The sequence below is a fragment of the Sinohyriopsis cumingii genome, unplaced genomic scaffold (assembly GCF_028554795.1).
Source record: "Sinohyriopsis cumingii isolate HCF-2022 unplaced genomic scaffold, ASM2855479v2 utg000160l, whole genome shotgun sequence".
NCBI lineage: Eukaryota > Metazoa > Mollusca > Bivalvia > Unionida > Unionidae > Sinohyriopsis > Sinohyriopsis cumingii.
In genome coordinates this window covers 4796854-4804773 of record NW_028315873.1, presented here as the reverse complement: position 1 = coordinate 4804773, position 7920 = coordinate 4796854, and positions in this window count along the sequence as shown.

The window sequence follows — 7920 nt, the reverse complement described above, 5'->3', positions numbered from 1 at the left end:
GCACATGGTAGAATCGCTGATCATCTACAGACGGAGCTTCTAAATACAACTCGTCCCATTTCAACCACTTCATTATTAAATTAAGCAGCATTTGTGTTTTACCAGATGGACCTATTATGATCATTCGGACAGAATTTGGTAACGCAGCGTGATGCGTGACCGGTTCTCGTTTTCTTGTCGCTGAAAAATCAATTACATCTATGTTGTTGAAATATAATAAATAATATGGATTTGTATTGTGTGAAATGCAACGCGCGTACTCCCACAAGTTGACTAACAACTATTACAACAAAAAATAATAGATCGGCAGTTGCAGGTAATTGTGAAAAATACGGTACAAAAAAATTTAAATTTATTTCTAATCCAAACAATATAAAAAAAGAGGAGGTGATATTGCCGCCCAGTTAACAAAGTTACCAGGAGCACCATGGGGAAAAACATCTTCCAGGATATAATTACTGTGGTCCAGGTACTCGACATGATATCAGGCTTGATAACCAAGATCAACCAAAACCAGGTGAATATCCAGTGAACGCTATTGATCGAGCTTGTCACGCTCATGACGTAGCTTATAAAAGTAAAACCTACAAGATACACATATCGCAGATGTGACATTAATTCATGCGTTAAATTCCATAAAAAATAAATCTTTCAAAGAATCATTAGCTAATTGGTTGGTGAGATCTGCCATGAAGGGTAAGCTTGTATTAGGAGCTAGTAATTAATCAACCGATTAGTGTTCTTAAGAAGTCCAAGAGGATACTGGAAAGGTAGAGCAGCGATTAGTAAACTCGCTGAAGCAACCACTGTTACATGTGTTGCTGCTGAAAAATGGTTAGCACGAACGGCAATATGGCAAATTATCTACCACCGTTCATCAGGCTGATATTTTATTTCTACCACATGCTACTATCAAAATTGGAAGACGCTGATTAACGTACAAATACGCGCTAACTTCGTTGATGTTGCAGGTAGATACAAGAAAGACAGCGACTCAATTAGCTTCTGCGTTTGAACGAATTTATCGATGTGGACCCTTGCAATGGCCACATCTACTACAAGTTGATCCTGGCAGAGAATGTCAGGGCGTAGTATTATCGCTGATGAAAAAAACATAATGTCAAAATCAGACGAGGACATACTGCAATTCATCGTCATCAGGCAATTGTTGAACGATTTAATCGAACACTTTCTGAACGGTTGTTTGGATATCAATACGCGAAGGAAATAATTCAAGATACGAGATCTTGCGAATGGGTTGCAAGATTCCAAGTGTGATAGCTGCATTAAAATAATGAAATCATTCGAACAACTAACATGAAACCTATTAGCGCGATCACATAAAAAACATATACCAGTACAACCACATGATTTTTCAAAATAACCAGTGCTGGGTAATGTGACTGTAGGATATTTATATGAACCCGGTGAACTAGAAGGTGGTAAAACAAGAGCAACTGATCCTATCTGGGGTATTACCACACATACAATTTCCAGCGTGGTAAGATCCTCGGGTAGACCTGCACTCTACAGACTAGATTCAACTGGTCCTCAACGTGGATTTACACATGAACAATTACAAGTAATTCCTGAAGACACACAATTACCAACGCGATCACTTAAGTAGCACCTCTACGCCGATTACATTCAAGACCGGTCAGTATCACATTTTCACGCGTATGACCAAGAATAATATTTTTTCTATCTACGGTAAATTGTCTTGGATCATTATTTAAATATCGTCACAACATTATGCAATTACAACTTGTTCATCGTCGAGATCAAAGTCTCGTTTTTTTGTCACTTTGTTTATAACCAGCTATTTTTTCTTACCATATCACTATCATCGAGGACATCATTGGTAGTTTCTGTAACGTCTATGACAATTCTCTGCACCTGAGATATTGTTCTGACTCGAGACACTGCGAAATAAACTAAGCTTGACCACTCTACACAATCATCGACAATCCAAACTCGCGTATCAGAGATGGTTGACCCCTGAGATGAGTAGATTGTCATCGCGTACCCCAGTGTCCACGGCGATATATCAGCATGTAGCGCATCCTCAACAACACTGACCTCAACTGCGACATCATTTAATTCGGCTAACGTGGGTATGTGAGAAAGCCTGCCAGTAGCTTCTCGTGGGTCGGTGGTTCTTCTCGGGGATTTCCAGTGTTCTTCCTCCACCAGTTATACTGGCCGCCATGTATAGCCTATCTTGTGCTGAAAAATGGCGTTAAACCCTATGACAACAACGACAACATCATCATTTAATACGAGATTCTGTTTCTCAGTCTGTCCTGGTATATCAACGTCGATATTCTGTCGTCGTGTATCAACTGGTCTATAATACAATGGTACTAGTAGATCTGAAAACTTTTCTTTATGCACCTGAAATAACCGCTATTGAAGTGTATCACGAACTATCTTTCTACTTGCCACTATCAAATCATTTGGTCTCCACGTTTGCAGAAAGTTGTTCATAGACGTTTCTGAAATTATTTTACACATTATTTCACATTGAATTTTATTCGGTTGTAGTCTGATGAATTTTTAAACTCTGTTAATTTTACATCAAGATATCTATGATCATCAGTTATCTACTCGTAATAATCTATACAAATTCTTTAGCCACCCGTGTGGAGATGGCCCAACAAACGGAGGTGGTTGACTGTGATCGCCGCACATAATCACAGCTGTATTTTTCAATAACAACCAATCAAGAAACATTTTTAATGTATCTTTAGATACTGTGCATACTTCATCCCAAATAATATTTTTTGAAATATATTTCTCTCCCATTCGATCATGAGTCCATGTGTCACCCTTGTATTGAAAGCAGCTAATGATAAGTACATGATTGCACTCCTTGTTGTTTCATTTCTCTTGCGAGTCTGTGTGTAGGTGTTAAAACAACCATATCATCTGGATTCTGTCGAAATAATTCGATCACCCAAATCGTCTCACCAGAACATCACGGTCCGTTTAGATAGACCGTCCTGTGCCTGGATACTGGATCACACACAGATGTCGCAGACGATAATTCTGATATCTGATTATTTTTGTAATAAATATTTTTAATCGTAACATTTGCGGATTCAGAATAATTATATAACAGTTCTTGTTTTATTCTCCATTCGCCCCATGATGCATCAGTAATTGTAAATTGAGTCAGTAATTCTGAATATTTTTTCGATATAAAATGAATCGATAGCAACTCTGACTGCAGTGGTAGGGAATCTATTTATCATCCATAATGAATTTATAGAAACATAAGCGAGCATTGAGGATCTTAAATGAGTAAACTGAGGCGACTCACCATCAATATAACCAACAATTATACCTAATCGTGTTCCGTTAGACAAGTAGACGTTTTCTCGACTTACAAATATATATCTCTTCGTTGCATCGGCGATAATAAACTGATATTCAGCATCGTCTATGATTAATCTTGCATAATGTCGTTTATGATCATATGCCCCACCTTGAGTAAATTTACCGATTATTCTTCTAACGAGATCTTATGTGGTTTTATCATCATCAGGTGGCGGTAACCAAAGTTCGGTCTGCTTCCGATATGATATAATTGCTTCACTTACAATCAACGATATTAGTATTTTACAATCAAGCAGATATCGTAATAATAATATTGGTGTCCAAAGTTTTTTTGAAAAGTGTCTACCAAACCAAATATAACAAACTCTAATGATACAGTACGAGCTAATCCGGTCAGAGTAAAACCAGGTAGTGGTCCATTTTGTCATCTCGTGTGTGTGGTGTCCAAACCTTTTAAAATATCCATAACATTCTCCGTAACCAAGTAAACTTCCCGGATAACACGCGACCATATCAACCGAGATAACGTCAGTGTAATTATACTTAGTATTCCACAATTCACCTTGTCCGTGTTCACAGCAACTTAGTTGTACGTCTTCTTGAAATTCAAATCGTGTTGGCTTCCACAAATTTTTCTCTCTTGCAAAGTGAGCAGTAACTGACGGAACTGTAAAACAATTATTTAATAATTGCTCAGTATTCTCTGTTGAAAAGTTCTGCACAAGATTTTTCATTTCTTCATGAAGAGATTCCTTACGATATATTTCACCGTTTGGTCGTAAAATTGATCATATTTTCCATCATCGGAACTCTGAAAAAGCCATACTGATACAGGATCGTTTTTGGTTATTTCGTGAATAAAATCAAACATGTTTCTCCCAGTCTTTCTCTGTGTAAAATTTTACGATTCGATCTCATGGAAATATTGAGACTGCTCTGGTCCAGACGTGCACATTATGATCAATAATTTCAATGTCCTTTCGATTAATTCTTTGATTCGTATAAATTCTCTTGGGTTATCGTTGCTAATCTTATTGGAGATTTTAATTTATTTCCTAACTGGACGACATCATTTATTGTAGATCCGGTATCCTTAATAGATTCAGCCCATTCATTTATTTTATTCACGTCGTAGATGCGTTAACCCATTTCCACGCATCGTGTTTGCAAAGTGTTCGATTACTCGTTCGGCTACACAATTCAGCTTTGAAAATCTCATTGGTACAAGATCATTAATGTTGGGGTTATCATTTAGCTGATAAATTCCATAAATAACCGCAGTCATAGGATCCGCTAGAGCGTAATATGGTCTGTCAATTCAAATCAGAATTCCTGGCTTGGAATTTTACTTTGCACAGCGGGTTTTGCATTAGCAAGGACACGGTCACGTTTATCACGGATAATCTACTCAGCGGAACAGTTTCTGATAATACAACACATTATATTCTGAAAAAATTATTTCTGATCGTTGGGATAATCGATAATCGTTTTCGCCTGCTTATCGTTCATTGTAGCATCAATGACTTCGTCGACACCTTTGTCATTGCGTATGACCTTGAATGTCGACCACGTGTGAGATGCCCTATCATTATGAAATTATATTTTAGCATTCTGAATAGTATTAATAAGAGTTCGCCTTTGCAAGTCAGGAGTTATTCTGTCAAGATCGAATCTAGATTTAGGAAACGAAGTTTCTCTAGGCTTGATAGTAGATAATCTCTCCAACTCTTCCATATTATATTTTAGACAAGTATTTAAATAAAAAACACCATGTATATGATGACTCAAATACGAAATCAGTGCAAGTGGTTGATGGTAGGGTTTTCAACTCCCTGTAACAAATCCTGTGTAAATGAATTCTGCTGTCAACATTTGCAAAGCGTACCTCGAGTCCAAAATCGTGTTTACAGTGTGGTGTTGGAGTTGGAGGGAAAACGCAGTTGTGTGTGCAATGTGGTGGTAAAAGATACAGAGTATTAAAACGATATTATGATAAGAAAAATAACGACTCTGACTCTGTCAAAGTTATAAAAATCCCTGAAAATTATATAGCTAGAGTTGAAGACAAATTATAATTTAGACACATAATATTATTTATATGGAGCGAAAAGAATTTGTCAGACATCCTATCATTAAAAATTATGAAACATCTCGTGATGGTGTAATCAGACACTGTCAGCGAAAGAAATCGGATGGTGTTGTTACTAATACCGGTTATCTTAGATTTAGTGTTAGGAAGAAAAAGGATCACAATCATAGATTCATATTCGAATGTTTCTTTGGGGTGATCAAAGACGGTCTAGTGATCGATCATACTAACTCGGATAAAAAAATCTTTGAATAACTTGCAAGCTATTACAGAGAGAGAGAGAGAGAGAGAGAGAGAGAGAGAGAAAGAGAGAGAGAGAGAATTCTACCCATGGAAATGCCGGAAGAAGTAAAATTATTGCAAAGAGAGCCGTCAAATCTGTCAACACTGAGACCGGTGAAGAAATCATATTTCTGTCAATGACCGCGGCTGCCAAATATTTCGGTATTCACTCGCAGGGGGTACAACGTGTAGCAAAAAAATAACCAAATCACCTTTTTCACACAAGTATGAAAAATGGATTTCATTTTCTTATGTTCCAATCGTGTTAGATAAAATAAACGGAGATAACTCTGCCGCGGATATGTAACTCGGTTGATATGTAACTCGGTTGGTAGAGTTGCACCCCTTGACTCTGTCAGATAGAAATCAACGGGATAGATTGCACAATAATATTGACATGTAATTAAATATTTTTCTGCGGTTAATTCTCTCTTCCGGAGTTTCTTTTGGTCAGGTATTCCTAAAAGTCATAAAATCTAATGGTTGGAAAAAATCAAATCGATTTTCAAAAGATTCGGCGCAACACAAAAGACGGAACTATTACTATAATGTTATTTCGACAAACAAGGAAGTAAATGACTACACTCTTAGGGAGTGGTTGGCATCAAATTTCAAGGAAGTGTCAGTTAGCTACGTTGCTTTCTATTAAGGACTGTTAGTACTGGTAGGTGCAATCGTTTAAGATAAATAATATGTTTCTTAAGAAACAATATTCTCGTTTTACTGAATCCGTCTAGTTCCTGGTTCATCTGTATTTCTTCTGCGATTATATTTTTTTAAAAACATAAAATTAATTAAATAAGCAAAGAAGCCACGCCCATCACGTAAGCTATTTTCGAAATTCCAAGTATTAGTTAGCTTATATACTATATGACCCGTTTTATTATTGGTAGTCCTCCCCTGATTGTTCGATCTTCAACAGACGAACACATACACCCGCCATGTCACCAATTGGTAGGTGCACTTTTGCACTCTCCCGGGGTTGATTTCGGGTGTTTGTGTTTGCGAAAATCTGTTGAATATAGAGAATGGCTACCGTGTATGCTGTGCTGTCCTTAATTAAAATTGTATATACTACATGTACTGTGCCATCCTTAGAATTAAGGTTTGCTGTAAATATATCTTCTTGAGCCTGTTAGAAGGTTATTTGATTGTCTAGAGGTTTCCGGGGAGATTGTGCCGTCCTTGTATATACTACATTTACTATGTCGTCCTTACTGGAAACACGCCCTCTTGAGCCTGATAGACTGTTGTTTGACAGGCTAGGGATTCACATAGGAGGTTGTCTCGTCCTTAGAATTAAGTTAATTAAGATTTATGTACTGTGCCGTCCTCCATTAAACACGCCCTCTTGAGCCTGCTAGACCGTTGTTCGACAGGCTAGGAGTTCTCATAGGGATTGTGTTTTGTGTGTCCCTGAGCCTGCTAGGATGTCGTATGGCACCCTAGGGTTCGTATGGATTTGTGATGTCCTTGATATAAACAAAAACACCCTTCTTGACTTGCTAGGATGTCATATGGCAATCTAGAATTTGACATAAGTGTGTAATATATTTTTGTTGTAAACGTATATTTAGTATTTAATGATTTACAAAAATATCAATGATATTATTTCTGCTATAAAAAGTTAGAAAAAGATGGCATAAATATATCTGATAAACTAAATTCTGAAAAATTATTTCTGATTTTGAAACATTACAAGAACTTAAGGTGGAGGGGGATATACGTTACCATCAGAATATCGATTCGTAAAAAATCAATGGGGAATGTTTTAATCGCTGGCTACAGTAAAAGAAAATGACGTGAGGGAATTCCCCCCCCCCCCACCGTGCAATCAAAAAATTAGATCTGAACTATCTCGTCAATACGAAGCGCAAAAGACAATTAAGAAAAATTATGTCAGAAACTGTTAGTAGTACTGAAAATGAAAGTTAGAACCATTCGTGGAAAATGAAAGTGAAAGCATGTCAGATTTTAATCTCTTTGTCACTAAAATAAATATCCACCCATGATTTTATCAAGGACAATGAGGAGAATTTTTTTTAATGTGTATCAGGCGTCAGTGACATTTTTAAAGTATATACTTATTCCCTTGCTAAAAACAACAAAGACAACACTCTACCATTAAAAAATCCTCGAAATTCGTAGGTTTTTAAGATTAAAAATCCTCGAAAATCGTAGCATTTCACATATAACTTCAGACTCAGCGT